Genomic DNA, 22,066 nt, shown 5'->3' on the forward strand with positions numbered 1-22,066 from the left:
CAAAACCATGAGTTGTGGGATCTTAGACCCTGCCTCTCTTGGGTGTGATGCCTTCAGCGGTGGAGTCTCCAAGAGCCTACCCAGTCCTAGTCTTCACTCTGTTCCTGACACACTCCAAGGGCACTAGAGCCTGCTTCTTCCCTCTGGTTTTTGTTCCAGCTGTGAAGTTTCAATTCTCAAATTAGCAAAAAATGTTTCTACAATCCCATGAGACAACATGGAGAAAAATCTAATATGCAGGTTTCCTAGCCGTGGAGGTCTGCATGGTGAAGCTGGAGGCTGATGCTGATGGACTCAGACACTTTCTATTTTGTTCTGCTTTACCTTATTTATTTTGTGTAAGTGAAGATGTCACAATGTAGCCTGAACTGGCCTTGAAGACTTGATTCTTCCTACTCAGCATTCTAAATGTTGGGATTAGAGGTACGCACTACCATGGCCAGCTGAACTCAGATACTTTATTCTTGTTGCTGTTGAAAACCAGATGTTTCAGCTAAGCCAGGAGAATCTTGCCTTATCGGTGGTACCTTTGCAGAGGAGAAAAGCTGCATATGGAAACATCTTGTATTGTTGCATGGGATTTCTATGTTTTCAGCATCATCCTTCACAGGACCGTGTGATGAAGACATGATTTCAGCATCATCCTTGACAAGACCGTGTGATGAAGGACATGTGTGTGGTGTGGACACTGTTTCTCATGTTGGTTTCTATCTACAAGACTTCTCATCCCTAGTTCAGAGAAAGCTATAGCCTGGAAACTCCTGGACTCCAGGTCATTCTGTTGGGGAGTGTGGTGGATATAATATTGTGACTCTCAAAGCCCCCAGCTGCTGGGAGTCCTGGGGACCCCAATGCACTGTGTTATACCCAACCCAGAATTGATATTCTCTCCCCAGCAACATGGATCTCCAACAGCTTGTCTTAGAGAATAGAGAATAAGGGAACCTGGTCTCATTGCTTAGAACAAGGTGACTCTGAAATACCCTCTTTCCTCTGGGGCTCCTGTGACTCAGGCCCAGGACTAAGATAAGGTCAGTGATATGTTCTTCAGATGTAAAATGTAAGGGAGCACCTAAAATCTCAGGAAACAAGATGGTTAATATTTTTAATGGGATATTTGAACTTTTTATGCAAAAAACTTATGATAAATAATAAAATATTAAAATATATAAAGAGACAAGGCTGAGGTCAGGATTAGCATGAAGAGAATAAGTTGAACAATTAGTGCATTTTTTGTTTACAATATTTAAATTTTAATGTTTTTTCCTAGCATGGATTCTTTTGAATTAGTTTATATACTTTCATGCCACATTCCAGTGTGTAGCTTGATAGTTGAGTGTTTTGGAAACTCATGAAAGTTGTCCCAAGGCAAGCTTCTGGAACCTGCTAAAGCTCTGGGGGGGTCAACTCAGGCTCCTGTCTTAGTCACTCCTGAGGGAATTGTTCCTCAGCCATTCCCAGTAAGCCTTTTGCACCTCAACCCAAGGTTATCTTTATCAGGGACAGCAGCCAAAAATATGGAGAGAACATGGCAGTTTAGAAGACTTACATGATAAACAAACTGAGTTTGAAGCTTGACCTTACAAATTACTAAAAATGTGAGTCTGGGTGACATTCCTAGCTTCAGGGTCTCTGTTTGCCTTTGCTGTAAGATGACAATAGTGTCTCCTCTCTCTACCGTGAGGGGGTAAACCCTCAGCCTAGTGGCCAGCAAATAGCAGCTGTTTAGGTGATAGTCATAACCCTACTCCTGTTTCAGATTCCCTAGGGCTGAGGCCTGCCAGCATACTGATGGAGAAACAACCTGACGTTTCATGGCCAGACTTGAAGCCCCATGAAGTAGTGAGAAGCTGCTCTTCCTGTTTCAGTCTTTCTGTCTTCTGCCCAAGCAGTGTGGTCATCACCTTTCAGATCTATCAACGCTCTTTACCGTTTGACTGATGCAGAGCCCACTTGCCACTTCTTGGTAATACCATAATGTGTGAGGTCTTCTCTGTTAGCTGTTTCTAAATATCTTTGATTAGGTACAATTAGAGAGTGGGAGCCTGCTTTGCTTCTCCTTTCAGCTGAGAAGGAAGCCCTGAGGGGCAGTTATCAGGAGCCAGGCGTCATCTGTCAGCCGAGGACTCAGGAATCCACAGGTCATTCAGACACAATATCTCAGTATCGGCATCATAAGCTTTATCTCTGCTGCCCAAGGGACTCCAACTGTTTGTGTCTCATTGACAAGAGGGGATCTGGCATCTCATTTTCTCAGAGTCCAGAGTTTCATAAATAGTAGGAAACTAAGATCAGTATTATAGAATGTGGGGAAACCAGGAAAATGAATAGAGGGTATAAACCCTCCACGCTGCTTCTGATAGGACAGAGAATAAAGGCATACATGAGGCTCAACCAAGCCATAGTCCTAGTAATCGTGGGATGTGCCCAATTTCCCTCTTAGCACCTGTCAAAGCCATTTAGAGATACTAGGACATCAATAACAAAAACCTTTCTCTCGCTGCCCCAGTCTCCCCCTCCCACAGTCTGTCCCTCCCACAACCTATGCCTGCCCCACCCAGAAGCAATCTTACTAAATGTGTTCAAGAAGAGTGCTTGCATCTGACTTATGTTTTCCATTCTTCTCTTTTATGGTATTTTCTGGCCAACAGGTACTTTAACAATTGGTCTGAATGAGTGGTTGTGACAGAAAAATCCAGGTACTATGACCAAAGGTCAAAAACAAAACAAGAAACAAACAAACAACAAAAAAAAACCACAAATCAAAACAAGCCCCCCACCCCACAAAAAAAGGCCTGCTTCCCAAAGCAGCAGATTTTCAAGGCAGAAACAGATGTGCCCAGAGCAGAGTCACACACTGGTATCCCCGTGCAGCCCAGCTCCACATTCATTGGTGTCCTGCATACCACAATGTGTTTCCTCATTCCCTGGCTGTTCTCTACAGCAACGATAGACAGGAAAACAGAAGCTTGCTGCCATAGCTACCTCTCCCTCTGAGTTACCTATCTCTGGATAAAGCATGCTAAAGATTGAGGTAAGTCTGTCTGTATTTTCCTCGTTTCTCTACCTACCTTCTTAAACATGAATTAAGATTTTTTTTTTTCAGGTCAAAACATACCTGGAGATGGAGGAGACATGGTGGTTATTCTATTTATTCCTGATAAACACCTCAAAATGAGTTGTTACTTCTCCCCATTTTTCACATATTCAAACTGAGGCTCAAGGAAAGTTAATGCTCTTTGCCCAGAGCTACAGACTGGGTGAGCCTGGGAGGCAGAACCTAGGTCTGGATCTGCATGTATACTGTGTGAAGTTGATAGACAATTGTAACCACACAGAGCCTCCATGAGCACAGATAGAGTTGTGGAGCAAGGTGTGACCTTCGTGCTGTCCAGCAACAAGTTTGCATACATGCAATTGCAATTTATCTGCAGCAAGGCAGGCAAGTCATGTGCAGATAATCCAAAAATAGTTTCTAATTTTTCTTGGGATAAATATAAAGTTTTGGCAACAGGCATCCCTTCCTTTCAAAGTGTGTTTGGATTAACAGCTGTGCAAAAAGGCATTTCTGTTCTGAAGATCTGCCAGCTAATGGGCAGAGGGGAACAAAGAATGGTGCCAGCCCCTTCTTCCTCTCCAGGGGACTATGTCAATCCACAGAGCTGCCATTGAGAAGACACAAAGTACAATGACATGCCAAGACTGCCTGTGTCTTCACCACTCTTGAGCGTGAAACCTACTCAACCATGCCCTCACCTCCCCCAGGAGGAAACAAAGATGGAGTTAGGATGGTCTAGCCAAAGCCACATGGAAAATTAGTAGAGAATGGGATAGGAGTCTAAGCCTCCTCTCCAAGGGCAGAACTGATTCTGGATAAAGAGTTACTGACACTCGATTCAAAGTCTGGGCCCCAAACATAAAAATGGCAGGTGCCAAAATTATTCTCACCCTAGAAGCTCAGCTAGCTACTGTAGATCCTTCCCTTTGGTAAACTGAGTAGGAGTCCAGAGGCAGTGGTGAGACACATGGACAGAGCAAACAGCTAAGTCATGCTGTCAGGCAGATCCCTGGTACTTTCAACAGGTTGTTACACATCTGTTGCCTTTTTCTTAACTGCAGAGTTCAGTAACTTGGGAACTCAGGGTGCTTCTCACAGAAGCATCTGGCACACATGAGAGCTTCTGATAGTGCCAACAGACAACCTCATGGAAGGTAGTGGGTCTCTCCTGCTCCAACATCTTCAGGTCAATCCAATTCTCTTAAGGAAATCGATTAAATGTATCTATTTGGTGATTTTCTTCATATTAGCCAGCTTGTTTGCAAAGACAAGTCTAATTCTAACTCACCCAGACTTAGAGGTTTTAGTCATGACCAACTAGACCCTGTTTGACTGTTGCTTTGGACCTTTGGTGAAACCACTGGTCACAGGAGGGTAACTATTCATCACTCGACCAGGAAGTGAAAAGTCAGAAAAGGAAGTTATCTGGATCCTATATTCCCCTTTGAAGGTATGCTTCCCTATGACCTAAGGAGTCCCCCTTAAGACTCAACCTTCTCAAAAGCTCCCTCATATCCTAAAGTCACCACCCTGAGGTTCTTGAACATGTGGACCTATGGGAGACACTCAACAGTCTGACCATAGCAGTCTCTAAAATGTTTCTTTCAAACATGTGCAGAGAATGGGATTAATATAATAAATTGGTACAGACAAATGGAGAGGGTCCACCCTTCTTGCTCCTATGGCTCAGTCATATTCTTCTTTCCCATAATCACAGTGGAAGACAGAAGCCATGACACCACTGGGCAAAAATGTAGGGAAGGAGAGAAACAGGAAGTGATACTTTCCTAGAGCACAGCCTTGGGTAGAAGGTAGACCAAAGATGCCCAAGTGCAAAGAGGAGAGCCCTCCTGGCTGTGAGAGCCAGGCCAGGGAGCCACCATATTTTTATGTTAACAGAGACCTGGGACTTTCTGTTAGCATGCTTTTAAACTTCCCTTTTCAGGATCTTATGTGAAATTTGGGTATAGACAGGCATGGTTTAGTAATCTTATTTTATAGACAAAGAGACTGGGGCTCAAGAAAGGAAAGTAACTTCTCCAAGCTTATACCACTTGGTTGAGAGTAGAGGCTGCATTTCATTACCTTTTGACTCCTCAGTACCCAAGTGACAGATGCCTCTGTAAGCATCTCTTGAGGGAAGGATTTTCTCTGTATTCTGCTGCTGGTGTGCTTGTATTGGAATAAGACAGTGTTGTTAATCACCTTATCACATACAGCATGACCTCAGAAAACCTCTGTGATCACAAACTGAGCCAAGGGTAAGTCTGAGACACAAATATTTATGTAGCCATCCTAAAGGCAGTCTTTTGCTACAAATGTTCTCACATGACTCCAACACATCAATTACTTAAAGGTCAATTGTTTGCCCAATTTTAAACATAATCAAGAGGCACGCCTGAACTATAATTCTTTTGGAAAAAAACCAAAGCAGTACCACTCAGTGGCCCTTTTGACTTAGCAAGATAAATTTTATGCAATTAGGAAGGAACAGAATGAACAGTTAGATCAACTGTGACTATCAGAGGAATTAAAGGCACTAGTTTTGTGGCTGTATATTTGAAGAGCCCCAGGCCCACACTCTCCGAGCTAAGATGGTGTAACTGGGACACAAGCAATACTTTTGGAGAGCAGGGTTCTTTGTTCCTTATGTAAAGATGTATATATGCTCATCTTCTCTGAAGTCTTGGCCCCCAGTCTCTGACCTTCATTCTCAACTGCATTGGAGTCTTCTCTCTGCTTCATTCTCTCATTTATTCACTGTATGGACAAAACACCAGGGGGGAGGGGATTCTGAAGATATGCCCATGAGGGTTCCATCCTTTTACATTATGGGACTGGACTCACTAGCCCCAGAGCATAGAGCCTTTCATATTAACCAAACATACAAGTTGACACATTGGAAGCAATTTCAGTCCCAGACTCTACAACTGTTCTATGAAGACTTAGAAAAGCTCCTGATTGGCATTCTAGCCCACAACTCCGCCACCTGCCATGAGGTCCTCACCAGAGCGAAGCTGATGTAACTCTTAGGTCTCTAGAACTCTGAGCTATATAAACCATCCTTCTTTGTAATGTCAAGCTGCCTGGGAATTTTTCATTATAGTAATAAAAACCAGATCATTTCAGAATACATCTCTCAATATTGGACAAGTATTTATGTATAAGAATGATCATGGGTGAGGCAGCAACAAGGCCAAAATACTCAACAATCATCAAAAGGGAACCTGCTCTATTAGTGGAAGGGAATGGCCCATTATTCCAACAGCAGTTATTGGAACAGTTGTGGGCAACCTGATCTCTCCGCAACATCCTCAAGACAATTAAGGAAGAGTCCACATTTATAAAATATGTCCAATAAAGGCAGGAATGGCTTCAGAAAATGTTTACTAGCAATTTTAAAATGGCAGTTACCTTTTAAAATGAAATGAATGTTGTACAGAGCAAATGGATTTCAAATAAAATGGAATAATTTAATTATGGTACAAGATGTCTTCCCATAACTAGGAGTATAAGAGACAAACATGATAAAGGATTAAGAAGATGAGAAATACAGAAAGAACAACCCAGATGTCGGTGTTATATGTAACAAGAATTCCTGAGAAGTCAGAGTATTAAAAGAAAAAAAAAAAAAAAAAAAACGCTATGGCCAAAGAACTGAAAGAAAGTTATCCTAAACTGGGAAAAGGTGGGAGCTTTTAGTTTGAAAGTGTTCACTGACTACTTTATAGTATAAGCGGAAACATACCAATCTATCTTACACACACACACACAGTCAACTTTTAGAGGAAAATTTCCCACGAACATCCAGCTATTTTAAAGATTTATCAAAAAGAATCCAAGTCTACACCTGTCTTAATTACTTTCCTATTGCTGTGCACAGACACCATGACCAAGGCAACTCTTATCAGAGAAAGCACTGAAGTCTTGCGTACAGTTTCAGAGGGTTAGTTGGTTATCATCATGGGTTATAAGGGGGTACCATGGCAGCACTCAGACAGGCACGGCACTGGAGCAGCAGCTCAGTGTTTTGCATCCTGATCTAAAAGCAGCAGACAGCAAAAATAACTAGATGTGGCATGGGATTTCGAAACCTCAAAGCCCACCCTCAGTGACACACTCCCTCAAATAAAGCCACACCTCCTAATCTGTCTAGTCCTTCTTAAACAGTTCACCAACTGGGGACTAAGCATGCAAATATAAGAACATATAGGGAGCATTCTCATTTAAACTGCCCCAACATCTAATTTCTCTGCAACACTGAAAATCCAAGAATCAAATCTACAATTCTTGGATGAACATAGCACAATGACACGGGGCCACATTGCACACTTGAGAAGATTAAGTTCTCTTCTGGTTCACCTGCAAAGCAGACCATGGAGAAAGACAGAAAAGACACACAAATCTAGACGGGCAAATCTAGAAACAGAGTATTGAAGGCCACATGCTATTCTGCAGTGATGAGGGACATGAGTAATATCCAGGCAGTTATATTTCATATTTTGAAATTATCATTGGAAGGCTGGATTGGTGACTCAGTAGGTAAGAAATTGTTTGTCTGAAAACAATATTCTTGACCCTTCCAACAAAAACTTAGGACTAGAGAGATAGTTCAGCAGTTAAGAGCATGCACTGCTCCTGCAGAAGTCTGAAGATCAATTCCCAGAATCCATGTTGGATAGCTAATAACTACCTGTAACTCCAGTTCCTGGGAATCCAATGACTCTGACCTCAGAGGACACAAGACCATATGTAGATACATACATACATACATACATACATGTAATTAAAATTTTAAATATAATAGTAAACTTAACAGATGTCATGAGTCAATGCCTTCAAGTCCCCCAGTTTTCTGGTCCTAACACTCAAATACAGCCCTTTTCTCTGTTTCTGCTGAATGATAGAGAAATCCTCGACTGTAAGCTCTATCTCCAGTCAGACACCTTAAACTACACACACACAGATTAATTTTGATGATCCCATCTTTTATGACAGGCACACCCTGTTCTGCTTCACACAGCCACACATGTTCTCCATTACAACAAAATTTACATGGTCAAAGTCTCTGAAATATATATCACTTCTACACCTGTGCTTTTCTGAGCTAAAATTTAAACATGTCTGCCACCATTTCTACCCGAGTTTCTCTCCACAAGCTCTAAGTTCCAGCAAGACATTCCTTTCTCCTTTAATGTTGTCTAGTCTACAAGAACTTTTTCTTTGCAAAAATACATTTACACATTTATTTATTTTCACTTATGTGTATATTTGTGCATCTATTTGCAGATGTGTATTACTACAGGTATACATAGTACTCAGACAAAAAATGTCAGAACTCCTAGAGTTGGAGTGACAGCTGGTTGTGAGATGTGCAACATTGGTGCTGGGGCACAAACTCAGGTCCTCTGCCAAAGCAGTATGTGCACTTAACCACTGAGTCATCTCTGAAGTCCCAGAAACCTCTGAATGCCCAGGTAATCTCTACTGTGCACTGTTATTTGATAAACACGTCTTAGCTCCAATGATTTACCTCATATCACTGTTAACTGTAATATTGACCATCATTTTACATCCTACCAAAAAGAAAAAAAAATCTCCGCCAAATTCCATAGTGATGATATTCCACCAAGTTGCAAAGGTGTTATATTTTCAGTAGCAGTAGAAAATGGAAAATATGTTCACATTAGGTTTCATAAAGTATGGTGTATAGTTCACATCAATATGTCCAAAACCATCTTCAGATGAAAACATTTCTGTATGGCCTTCATACACTTGGCACTGCAGGGACTGTACCTGCTGATAAGGCTTACAAGCCCTCTATACTCAGTGTTCTACGGTGCAATTTCCCATTAGGCTGTGTCTTTTGTAGTGCATCAGTCTTCTCCATTTTTCATGCATGAGGTACTGAATGTTTAATGTGTGAGGCAATCAGTGGACATGTGCTTGTGATGGAGCCTTACTCAGCTCTAAATTCAGGTGCAGGGGAATACAAGCAATAATAAAACTAATTAGATTAGAGACCTCTCTGAATTCCATGACTACTTCTACACTGGTTCATAAAACAGGAAGGAAAGGAAAGATTTGTGAAGTGGCAGTTAAGCAAGGCTATTCTGACACTGTGACTACATGTGCGCTGCTGGTTATCTCTGAGTGACACAGATGAATGGCCAGGTAATTCATGCACTATTCACACTATTCACACCAATTGTCCAAACTACTTTCTTCTTGGTTAATTAACTTATCCTTGTCGTGGGTTGATTTAATTTAATTTTATTTTACTGTTTCTAAATCTGGAGTACATAATGTCTAAATTTACTATGCACCTTTTTTTTTTTCATGAGAATTCTATCACCAGATGAGATGCCAAGCTGGGAGCAGAACAGGATTCTACACAATGGTAGCTTCAATGGTCTCTTTTCAGTAGGATTCAGGAATTCTGAGAGTCTTAAATCGCCAGAACAGGCTTTGAAAACACTAAGGATACTCATACCCACCACACAGCCTCCCATAAAAGATGAAAATAAAAGCCACACATAGATACACACACACACACACACACACACACACACACGTTGTGAACATATTAAGTCCAGCTCCTCACTAAGGAAGTCCATCCCCTTTGAATACTTGGCTTAGAGCACTGAATGATGGGAAACTCTCTGAGGCTGCCTTGGAGGTTCACCCATTCAATCAACAAACTTCAAAAGAAACTTGATATGTGCCTGAGTCAGGCTGGTTAGGTAACAGGTCACCTACAAAGAGGTATAAACCCATGTCCATTCTCCCTGAAACTGGGACTTTAATGCTTTTCATCGTTCCCCTGGTTTCAGACTTTGATCCTCATAGTCACTCAGGGTAATAGCAAGAATACATCTTGTATCTTGTCATTTTTAAAGTTGGCAAGAATCCACACATTGCTTTCACATTAATTACTGTTAATGGGTGTGGCAATTCGTGTTGCCAATTGGACAGAATCTAGAAGCATTGTGAGGCTATGTGCAGGGAATGCTTGTGTGTGGAGGGAGGGACGGTGCTGATGCTGTTAACTGAGGTGAAAAAACTTGGCCATTGTTACTGGTGAATTGCACAGCTAAGATCTTGCTCTGTGAGAGCTAGACACCAGACTGTCTTCATTCGTTATTTTTTTTTTTTTTTTTTTTTTTTTCTGCACAGATGATATGTGACCAGATGCTTGGAACTCTTACTGCCTTTACTTCCCATGATGCACTTCACCTCTCAATGGAAGCTGGAATAAACCCATTCTCCTAAGTCACTTTGGTCTGAGAATTTCATCACAGTGACATGAAAAGAAATGAAGACAATGGAGTTTAGATTCATGCAATAAGAAACACTGCCCTTGCCTCAGATCCTCCCATTACTTCGAAGGAGTGGACCAGTGTGACTGTCAGCCAGGCTTCCTCTTCCACTCGTCTTGTTGAAGCTGAAGTGGCACTCTGATCAAGACTCACCCAAGGCTCAGCAGAACCACTTGCATCATGGGCAAGGTCTGAAAGCCATCCATCCTTCCAAAAGGCCCTGCAGACAGGCTTGCAGGTTGCTGAGCGTGGGCAGAGCAACCTGTCCAGTCAACACACTTCCCAGTGTCTTCATCCCCAATCTTCACCGGACTCAAAACTGGAGGTTGAAAGGCAAGCCACCAGTGGATCTGTTGTCTGCTCAGGGTTTGTGTCCTTTTAGACTGTACCTATCACTCACCACTGCCTAGAAGAGTAAGGCTCACTGTGTTGTTTTTATCCTTTGTTACAGGTGACAAGACCAAGGCTGAGGGATTAGAAAAGGGCTGAGAATATGGGTCACGTGCTGAATAAACTCCAAGTCAATGATTGACCTTCTTAAAGGGAATAGAGAAATGATTGTGGGGGAGGGGGGAGTATCCCATTATCAACCTTTGCCCTCCACAGCTCCCTACAGAGGTGAGCACATCAGCACACATGCATACACGCATGCATGAATGCACTCACGCATGTACACACACACAGCAGAAATGTAAAGGGTCTCCCAAGTTCAGGCCACTTGACTATAAAGTGAGCCTTGATCACACGATTAAAGTAGAGAGTCCAGGAGACAACGAGTTGGATGGAATTTCAGAGTAAATCCTTTGTGATGATCCAAAACCACCATCTAACCTTCACCCTAAACACAAAAGTCGAGGAGCCTTGTCAAGGAGTGCCAGCCAAACTAAGCATTCAACAGTTGATAGCACAGAGGGTTAGTTGGGAGTATCTGTCTTCCTAGCACTCAGGAAGTGGAGGCAGGAGGATTATGAGTCTGAGACTTACTTCAAAAAGCCAAGGGCTAAGGGTATAACTCAGAATATTTTATGAGCATACCAAGGATCTAGGTTGGAAACAGAGAAACATTCAAAATCAAATTTTGTGTATACAAGGGCCCCATTTAACCCTCTGATTTTGTCTGTGGCTAGACCCTGGCCAAAGAGCTCCAGATGGAACAGCTAGAGCATCTGGGGTCAGCCATTGGGTGTGCTGTGATGGGAATTTGGCCTCCTGCCAGGCTGGCCTTCCCTCTGTCCTCCTTAGTGATCCCAGCCCAACTTGGGCTGGATAAGTTATTTAAATGTTGTACATTATGAGTTAACAGACACAACATATTGAAAGTTTTACAATCAAATATTTATGCTGCTAGAAAACATTGTACATTATCCTTAAACAGCCACGTCATCTATTTATTTTCTTTCTCTGATCTTTCTGTTTTGTATCAGAATTGGAGAATTTCTATTTACCCAGAAATAAATATTATGATGAAAACATTGGGCTGCTCAAAAGTAGACCTAAGAAAGTGCAGAAGTAGTTTTGGTTAGTATCAGTTGCACAACAGACTCTGCATACTAATAAATTAAGAGATTTCTTTGAGATAGAGTATAGAGATTAATTTCTTCACAGCTACTCACCTGCCTGGTCCCTGGTTGAGAAGCCCAGCCATTCCTTCTATTTATCTTCTGCAATCAAGAGAAACTCTTCTGGACAAAAAGATGTCATCTGCAGATGGCACCAGTCAAAAGAACACACTACACATCAAACCTTGGTCTGCAGGTAAGAAGTCACTGTCAATGAATGACCTGAATACTCTGATTGACAGCCAATGGTCACCAAGCTCTTGGTTTGGCTCCCTCCTTTGTTCCACACATTTCTGCCTGTCACAAACCTCTCAACTCTGTCCCATGTGTCACCGTTCTATTTACTCTCCAGATCACCATGCTTCAGGATAACTTCAAGAGAACCAGGTCAGTGTCTCCTCCTGCTGCTGAGTTAAGGAGGAAGATTCTCCTAGGCTATCGAATATGCTTCTCAAAACCAAAGACCTCGAATACATGGAGAAAGGGTCAGAAAGCTCATCTCTGACTTAAGGTGCTGCTGTGGCTTGGATGTTGTTGGATCGTTCACTGGAATGCACTAGAAGCTTGGACCTCAGTAGGGTCATAGCAGAGCTCCTGGGACACTTGGAAATGGGAATCTAATGGGAGGGGCTGGGATCACTGGGAGTGCTTTTCTCCAGTCTCACTTTATTCTCATGTTTGGTGATGACCGTTTGTCCCATTCATGATCCTGTCATTGCCACTTGCATGAGATCTTCTCCAAGACTGGGCCAGTCTGGCCACTAGTCACTGAATGCCCAGAATCATGAATTAAGTAAACCTCTTTGTTACATATAGTTAACCTACCATGGGTACACTATTGAAGCAATGAAAAGCAGATCAATATAAGATATAAGACCTCCTTTCTGCTCCTTAGCTTTAAATTGATTATTTTGTGGCCTCTGACTTGGGCTCCCTTCTTCTACCCACATCTGATTGTCCAGGCCAGTAGCACTGCACACAAGACTCTATGTTCAGTCTCTCTCCTTTGACTTTAGATTGACTACATCTCCTGCCTTCACTTAGCAGAAGCTTCAATAAATTTGGGGAGGAAGGTAGTAGGTGAACTTATGGTGACACCCATGTCAACATCTACTCTACCTTCTTAACAGCCCAAGCATCCAGTCCCCATGGATGCCAACTCTTCCTCTGTAATAGCATAATATCTAGACCATAGGATTGGTAAGGAGAATATATAGTTACCTGGGATACATAATCTCAGAGTGTAATCACCAATCAAGGACTGCTAATTACTATTGTTATGATCAATGCTCTGCCTTCCTCAAGCATCTTCCTGCTTTGATTTCTTCTTTCTAATCGTAGGAATTAACTAATTATCTGTGTATCATGGCTCCAATGAGATGTGGAGACAGGAAGTAGAAGAGGAGGAGGTAAAGGGGAAAAGAATAATAGATTCGGACAAAATTAATTAGAAAATCCATATCATGCCTTAAATTGTTCTCTGTGATAAAATCATGCTCAGTGAAGAAGAGAGACCTTGTCCTACAGAAAGGACAAGACACAAATTAATGGAAAGGTTGAGAAGTGCTGATGGATCCAGACACCTCAGGTCCATCCCTCTGTGAGTACCTGGGAAACTCAGTATCTCCATACTGCTCTATTTCCTCCCCTGTAACTGAGCTGATTCAACTAGTTTCATTCAGTCAATACCTAGCAAATGTTTGTCGCTAAGCAGCTGCTGTGTGCAAGACCCGATTCTGGGCACAGAGGTTACAAAGGCACAGGGCAGACACCTAAGGATCCTGCTCACATTCCAGAAATGAGGCTAGAAAATCAGAGACCTAAGTAGATAACTAAACAAGACAGATCCAGCTAATCCTGGGGCTTGAAGGAAGTCAGAGACAGTGTCTGGCAGGAGGAAGCAGCCTTTCTAAGATAAAAATGTCAGAGAAGACTCAGAGGAGTGAAGTTCAGGCAGGTGAAGAGTTGGGGGACTAAAGAGACTGTATCCTGCATGCAGAAGCCTAAGTGTTCCTAGGATGTGCAGGTGACTGAAAGAGAGCAGTCAAGCTGAGAGCAAGGTGGGTAGTATAGGCAGGTACCATATAACAGAGGCTATAAGGCCAGGAAGAAGCAATAGTCACATGGAAAATTGAAGGCAATTTGAATTAAAGGGATAATTGCAAAGAGGTAGGTGGGATGAGGACCCCACACAGCCAAGTGGAATATTCCCAGGGGCTAGATTGGCAGGACATCCTGACCATGCTGAGAACAGCAAGGAGAGGAGGGAATAGCTATCAGGAGGAGACTGCGGCTGGGCTGGGAACCTCACTCCGTACCTCCCTCCAATTCCTGCCAGAGCCTCCTATTAATTGGGCACATCCAGAAAGCAAAGGGCAAATGAGCCTGCTAATGAGGTCATCTTATTTGGCCACTCTTCCCCAGTAGCTGCTGAGGAGAAGAGCTGAATGGAAGAAGAAGCAGGAAGAACCAGAAGCAACAAGAGAAGCTGCCAGAAGGTGGTCTGGTGGGCCACAGCAGGTGGTCCTAGGGGCAATGTGGGAGAGCACTAAGCAAGCTCTGAGCTAACATGAGCTCCCTTCCACTGAATAGGTGGCTACATGGAGAATGGACTTTAGAGGGATAAGGTGGGACACCAGGAGATTATGGAGGCAGGGATTATAGCATCCAGATGAGAAAAGCATGCTGAGATCCACAGTCTAATATGGTGGTCAAATGGAAAGAGGAATAAATGGATTTAGAATATGCATCCCAAAACATTTTTTCTGCCATTGCCCTGAGCAAAAAAAGAAGAAGAAGAAAGTCATGGAAAAATGAGAACATATGCATGCCATCCACACTCGGACCAAAAGCCTCTATGCCAAGGCCAACTCACGTTGATTTTACAGTACAGAACACATTAAGATAAATTTATCAGCTCTATGCTGTTTTTATTTATAAGACGGAGACAGAAAATAAAAGAATTTTCCAAGCCTGGCATGTAGAAAAATGATTTGTCCGGTTGACCCAATAAATAACAAAGAGTAAAGTCTTCTAGTTTATGGCTGCTCTATCATAAAGAACACGCCGTGCTCATTATCTGCCTAAAAGGGGTTCGCTCTGTGTGATGTTCGGATGAGTTATCATCTTAATAAACAAACAGTATCGTTCGTTTCTTAATTCCATAGTCATGAATATGCCTCTCTCTCTCTCTTCCTCCCTCTCCCCTCCCCACTCTGTCGGACATCAGAATGTCCTCAGATGTGGTGTCATTTCCAACTTGAGAGCTATGGAGCTATTTTTGAATGCCATTAGTGCCAAGACCCACCCACACCTTTGTGGCTAGTGTCTTCAAGTTAACTCAAATTATAATCCATTCCTGAGAAGTTCCAGTGGCCCAAGAGTAAACCTGCACAGACTATGACATTCATATTCTTACATAAAGCAAGCCAGAAATAGACTATAGTCAAAAGCAAAGAAAGTTCTAGAATGCTTATTTGATCCCCCTACACATAAAAGACTTGAGAATTTGAAGATTGAGGAAATTACATTCATATATAAGAACCAATCAGCAGTATCTTTAAAAATAAAGGAAAACTTTGTCATTCAAATGTACCCGAGCTCAGAATCTGTCATTTCCCTAAGTAGGGCTATCTCTTGAAAGTTTGAGGGCTTTGGACAAACTTTTTGTAGGACTCATATCTATATAAAACTTTGAGTCGCTGAAACAGCATGTTAGGTATAAGGAATCATGGAGTCGGTCTAGTTGTCTTGAGAGGCATGTGTCATGGGTTTTTCAGGTTAGAGTCTGTGGCTCCTGGAGAATTGAGTGCCTTTCCATTCCTGAGAAACCGAGGCACTCCCTCAGGCAGTGAAGCATCAGGATGATTTGTGTCTTTCTGCTTTCCCCAGAAGTCAAGGAAACATATAGAAATATATCAGGACAATTGGTCTTAAACATTAATCTTGTATACCTTGTACAGTTTGCAAAAGTCACTGTATCCTGACAACTAACATTGTATTGATCCTGGCAATCGCCATTATATTCTGTTTCTGATAAGGGTATTAAAAAGTCTGTTTGCTTGCAATAAACTTCTGTCAGCTTCAATCTTTCAGAGACCTCCCCAAACCAGCCTGCTGTACATTTCTCACTGACCATAATCAGGAAACTCCTAGCTCAGTAGGTAAGTGACAGCACACACAGTTGGCGTCATTATTTGAGCCCACAAACTAAACACTGCCCCAGAAAGGGCAGTTTATCAACACACCAGGAAGTCCCCTGCAACCATGCAGGCCAGACAGCTAACAACACACTGGTCTTGTCTACATATCTGGCAAACCCACTCTGGGAGCAGCTCATGGAGAGCAGGCCACCCAGAGAAACAAAGAAGAGAGCAGGGCCTATCCTACCTAACTAGCCTCACAGACCGCCTCCAGTCTCCTCAGGTGCCAGATTCCACATGGAAAGCATCAAAAAAATGCAAGCCCTCCAAGCTCCTGGGATGACCCTGAGATTTCATGTTAGTACAGACAGCCTAATAGTCTTATTTTAAGATTATTTTCCCCTCTAAGCATAAACTTCCCCATCTGTAGGAGAATAAAAATTATGTCTACTTCCCAATTTGTGAATATTAAGTGAGATACTTCAACCATTCAAATATCTAGCAGACAGGCTCACCCAGTGTCAGCTAATAGTTAGACATGTATGAATGCATAACCACATGTTCATAAATACATGTGCTATTGGTCACACTCAGGAACTGGGTTTTGTCAGTACTGGGATGAAATCCTGGGCCCTGCATGCTAGGCAATCACTCTACCATTGAGCTTCACTCCCAACCTCAGGAAACTTTGATGACACACTAGCTTTTAATCCCTGTTCCTGTCATCCTGGAAGGTGTTGCTTCATGTCTGTCTTCAAACCAGCTCATCGACAAGATCAAAGCATGGAGAGAGAGGGGAGAGGACTTCAGAGCTGTCAATTGTAGATTTATAGATTTTTAACCTAGCAAAATATCTCAGTGGAATTTTTCTTTCCAAATCGGATAAAACTCAACCCTTCCTAAGAGTCAGTTCCTCAGATGTGACTGTCGCTGCTCCAGATATTACAATTAGAATAAGAGCATTTCATTATATTATATTCCCTGGGAATGTTCATTAAAATTAAAAGGGGAGGAGGGGAAGGAGGGGGGAGAAGGAGGAGAGGAAGAAGAAAGAAGAGGAAGAGGAAGAGGGAGAGGAGAAGGAGGAGGAGGTAGCTCCAGCTGCTGCTCTGTACAGCTTCCCTGGCCACACCCCTTCCCGCACACTTGTAGGAAGACTTCAGCAGCCATAGGTAGAGTTCCTTGCAAGGACGTGTATCTGTGTTAATAGTACACTCTAAAATGCACAAAGTGCTTCCATGCACCAGAGCAGCTTGCAGATGAATGCATCTGTTCTAACAATAGGACTCACTGTCACTGTCACCATCATCTGTACTCTCATCAGCACCCTGCTTTCCATTTGCCATGCGCCAGTCTCTGTCCAGGGTGCTTTTCATGTATGTATCTTCTGAATTCCCTCCATACAGGGGGAACCGAGATACACTGAACAGAAAGGTTAAGTAACTTACCCCCGCAGTCACACAGGCAATAGAAGATACAGTCGAGGAACTGTGTTTGCAAACCTTTGATTCCAAAACCCACATTTGCTCTGACTACCCTCAGTGTTAGTATTGCCCCCGTGCAAGATGAGGGATCATAACACCACCAGAGTGGCTGGATGTCTCAATCCTCCTTCTAAACCCAGCCCATCTTCAGTCATGTAAATTGTACTTCGTCTCCTCTAACCATTTTAAACAATGTTCTTGTCAAACACATCAGGATTTCCTAGACTCCTGTCTTGAAAGTCTCATATATACACTTACTGTTCTTCAGTTTTACATGATAATGTAACAAAATCTCTTTTTTTTTCCATTGAATGGGTCAGTACCAAGGTCAGTTCATAATAAAGAGCTTTCCAGAAGCCCCCCCACCCACCCCAAGCCAACAGGAATTGGCAATGAACTTTAAGAAAAGGCTACACAAGCCAGGAAACAACTTAGAGCTGTTTAATTTTCCTGACATGAACACTGGCCACCCAGGGGGATAAAGGAAACACCTGTCCCCCATGGGCAGCGGTTCTGCAGGGCGTGTGGACATCCAGAAAGCTGCTGAGATGTTTCTTTCACCCGCCAAGTTAGAGACAAATGAACCTGTGGAAAGAGTGGTTTCACAGAAGACCATAGGCCCCCAGCCCAGGTCCATCTCTGCCCCTGACTAGAAAAGGGCCACTGGAATCAGCAACCCTGCCTCCAACATAAGCTTCTTGCACAGTATTCTCTCTTATGGAGAACCATAAAGGAAGCAACACCACTTGGGAGAGTTTGAAAGTAGAAACACCCCCCAAAATAACAACAATAAAACACATAAAAATGACTTTGGGGGGAGTATGAAACCAGCAATTACAAGACAGGAGAATCCTTGGGAAGAGAGGCATGGTGGAACAGCCTAAGCACAGAGGTTCAGGTTCAGGGTAGGATGCCCGGCAAATTCCCATAATGCATGACACTGTCCAAACCAGCTTCATAAAAAGTCACTGCATTGCTTTTAGGCTCAATGTGAACATCTCTAGGCTGTTTGCTGAATTTAGTCACTTTAAAAAGTTTCCTTTGACTGAACACAGGGTTCCTGAGACCAGCTTCCTGAGCGTATCCTGGTAAACAAGCCTCCTACCAGGAATTTCCTTGTTGTTACTATAACTGGTTTTAACTGCACTTGGGTTTGTTTTGTTTGTTTTTCATTGGTTTGTTGTTGTTTTGGTTTTTCTTTTCAGACAGTTGCACTTAAAATGTACTAATTTTTTAATGATCAGATGTAGGTTTTAGAGAAGGTGCTTGAACTCTCTTGATGGATCACGTTGTTCCTGAGGCAGATCCCCTTCCCAGACAGTGTCGACTTGGACAGAAAGCACATGTCCTTGGAGAAAGGGGATGATAAGAGGAAGAGGCTTGGCAAACCTTGACTAACTGCTACGTCTCTGCCTTGATAGGATAGTCTCCAACCCCAGGCTGCGCAGGCCCTGTGGGGGATGCTCAGCCATACCTTAGTCACAGTAAGCATCCTGGGTTAATGAGGTAGTGTTCATACGATTTGTAAGGTCACCTGATGCAGGGCAGAGGCTTGTGGTTCTCCATTCTGTTATTTGAGGAGTGGGGGAGATGGCAGGCTAGTGAAACTCAGGAGTCAAGAAACATGATGTGACCAGTGACATATCACACACACACACACACACACACACAAAACCAGAGAAGGAGAAAGAGGAGGAAGAGGAAGAAGAAGAGAAAAAAAAAAAAAAAGAAAGGAAGGAAGAAAAAAAAATGTAAGGAAATAGCAGAGTCCCAGGTCTTTATGAACCATAAGTGGTTTCGTCATCTTTGGGAAGTGCAGCTTGCTGTTGCAGAACCCAGATATTTCACACCAACAAAAACCATGCCTCTGCTCCATCTACAAATCAACCTTCTACTTCCTGCCTTTGGTATAGGCCATCAGCTCCTTAATAAACCAATCAGAAGGTTAGAGAGGTAGTGTTTACAAAATATCATGTAACCATATGAATAACAATACCAAAGTCTGGTCTACACTCAACTCTGTCAGCACAGAAACCAGCATTGGAATAATACGAAGACAACATTTACACAGTGCACAATAATATCATCCCAACACGTGAGCGGGGCTTTGTGATGAAATAATATGACAGAAGGAGCTCAGGCGTAGGCAGTAAGCTAGTGTCTGTCAGTGAAAGGGCAGGAAACACAGGGAAGGACAGGAGGAGGCTCTCGGGGAGTGATGGACAGAGTAAGGTAAGGTTGGTTTTACAGTTGGGTGTTCAAAGAGCTTTGAGTAAATCCAGTAGAAAAATACTTGATATGATGGCCTAATGCATGACCTTTTGAGGTTCTTCTACTCAGTACCCATTTTACACAGGAAATCCTTACATGACACCAGTTATATCAGTAAATAAAATAGGCCTATAAATCAACATTTACTAAAAATAAGTTTTATAAGGATATTTTAAAAACCTTTGGTATATATGTGTCTGCATGTGTGTGTATATATGTATATATGTATATATGTGTATATGTGTATATGTGTATATGTGTATATGTGTATATGTGTATATGTGTATATGTATATATGTATAATTTTAGCTTTTATTAAGGATAAAAGTGAATGTTTATACTGCTGAGATGATGAATTGCTTGTTTGTTTTTTACATACAGAATCAAACTCTCTGAATATTTGATACTGCAGGACTTTAGTCTTCAGTGTTTTTTAAAATTTATCAATGTTTTGTTTTTATAGCTATTAATACTAAAAGTGCCATTTTCCATAAATACATAGTAAAAAAAAAATAGCAGACATATGATTATGGTCCTTTCAGAAGACTTTAGAAATTCCATCTCAGTCCAAAGTCAGAATTCACTGAATTATTTTTAATGGCACTCAAGTGAGCCAGCTCAAATGTAGTTTTAAGATCAAACAGCCTAATAGAATTTAGTCTAAAGATCTACTCATTTAATACATGCTGAGGAATGATGGTGGAAAATCACTTTAAGTCTTTGTCTTCTGTCTGTAAACCATTATACTTCCATAAGAGCAGAAACCTGCATAGTCACAGTAAAAAGAAAATTCACTACAGTTCATTACATAGAGATCTTGAATGTGAGTGGAGACATTTCAGGCAGTATTCCCTGGAGCCCCGTGAGAGGAACACATGCACAGTACAAAGCTCACACGTGTGTTCAGAACCAAGGCTGTAAAGAAGTGGTGCTGCTCAACATGGGCAAGCTCTGCCCGAAGCACCTCAGATTGAGGACCACTTTTGTTTGAGTAAACTTTCAGTTGTTAGATGCCTAGGTCTTAGTTACTCTTCTATTGCTGTGAAGAGACATCAGGACCAAGGCAAGTCTTATAAAAGAAAACATTTAATGGAAAGTTTACTTAGAGTTTTGGAGGTGTCCATGATAATCATGGCAGGAAGCAAACAGTCAGAGAGCTTTACACCCTTATCCAAAGGCAGGAGGCAGAGAAAGTAACACTTGGCCTGGCACGGGCCTTTGAAAGTTCAAAGCCCACCTCCAGTGACACTCTTCCTCCAATAAGGCTTCACCTATTCTAATAAGACTACACCTCCTAATCCTTCACAAACAATTCCACCAACTTAAGACCAAGCATCTAAATATATGAGCCTATGGAGACCATTCTCATTGACACTACCATGGTCTACAAGCCTTTCACTGTTGACAAGTGTTTTGAAACTCCACATTCAATGATGCCACCCCATGGGGCATTGTAACACAGTTCAATATGTTGTGGTCCAGAATAAAAGAGAAAAACTTGGGATGTACATAGAGACATGAAATGGGTTTTATAAGGAAGAGAAGAATTAATTACCAATGTCCTATCCCCAAGGGAATCTAGAAAGACAAACTCCCAGGTGTCCTTGAATAACTAATCATCTTCAGTCACTGTACTGGGTATTTTCCTCTGTCATTTTGACTGAATATGGAACTGAATTTGGAAGAATATACACACATGGGTATATCTTGGATAATATCTCTAGAAAAAGTTTTTAAAAATCCACTCTAAATGTAGGTGGCATCATCCCATAAGCTGGGGACATGAAAGGAGAAAGCAAGCTAACAATTTGCATTCACCTCCCTCTGCTTCCCAACTGAGGGTGTGCCATGACTGTTCTCCTCATACTCACTCAAACTAGCCATCATAGCTTCCTGCCATGGTGGCCTGAATCCACCCTAACTGTGAGACAAAATAAACCTGGCCTCATAGGGCACTCTGTCACACTCTAATAAAAGAGCTAATCTTGGTTTTGTCCAAGCTCCCTCCCCCCCAAAATGAGTTGAATACACTGTAGCATAAAAGTCATATGTAAGTGGCAGAGGTATAATCACTGCTCTGGGCTTCTGCATCTTCCATATGCTATGAGACAAAGGGTGCTTGGCATTGGGGGAGCCGTTCTAGACATAGCTTGGCCCCAGAGGATGTTCTCATTGTAGCACTTCAATGCCAAGTAGCTCGAACAAAAACCCCAAGCTCTGTAACCTAAACACA

The 22,066-nt window shown here is 42.2% G+C and overlaps 1 long non-coding RNA gene across 2 annotated transcripts; it reads left to right on the forward strand.

Annotated features, from left to right (window-relative positions):
* Positions 1 to 2,918: 2,918 nt before the first annotated feature.
* On the forward strand, positions 2,919 to 14,972 carry LOC143442779 (uncharacterized). 2 transcript variants are annotated; one of them, XR_013111258.1, is made up of 5 exons: positions 2,927 to 3,034; positions 8,348 to 8,535; positions 10,235 to 10,743; positions 11,983 to 12,132; positions 12,289 to 14,972. It is a non-coding gene; the product is annotated as an uncharacterized LOC143442779 (long non-coding RNA). The 2 variants fall into 2 exon arrangements; XR_013111259.1 differs by lacking the exon at positions 8,348 to 8,535 and having other exon boundaries at positions 2,919 to 3,034.
* Positions 14,973 to 22,066: the final 7,094 nt, after the last annotated feature.

The sequence above is a fragment of the Arvicanthis niloticus genome, chromosome 6 (genome assembly GCF_011762505.2).
Source record: "Arvicanthis niloticus isolate mArvNil1 chromosome 6, mArvNil1.pat.X, whole genome shotgun sequence".
Classification (NCBI taxonomy): Eukaryota; Metazoa; Chordata; class Mammalia; order Rodentia; family Muridae; genus Arvicanthis; species Arvicanthis niloticus.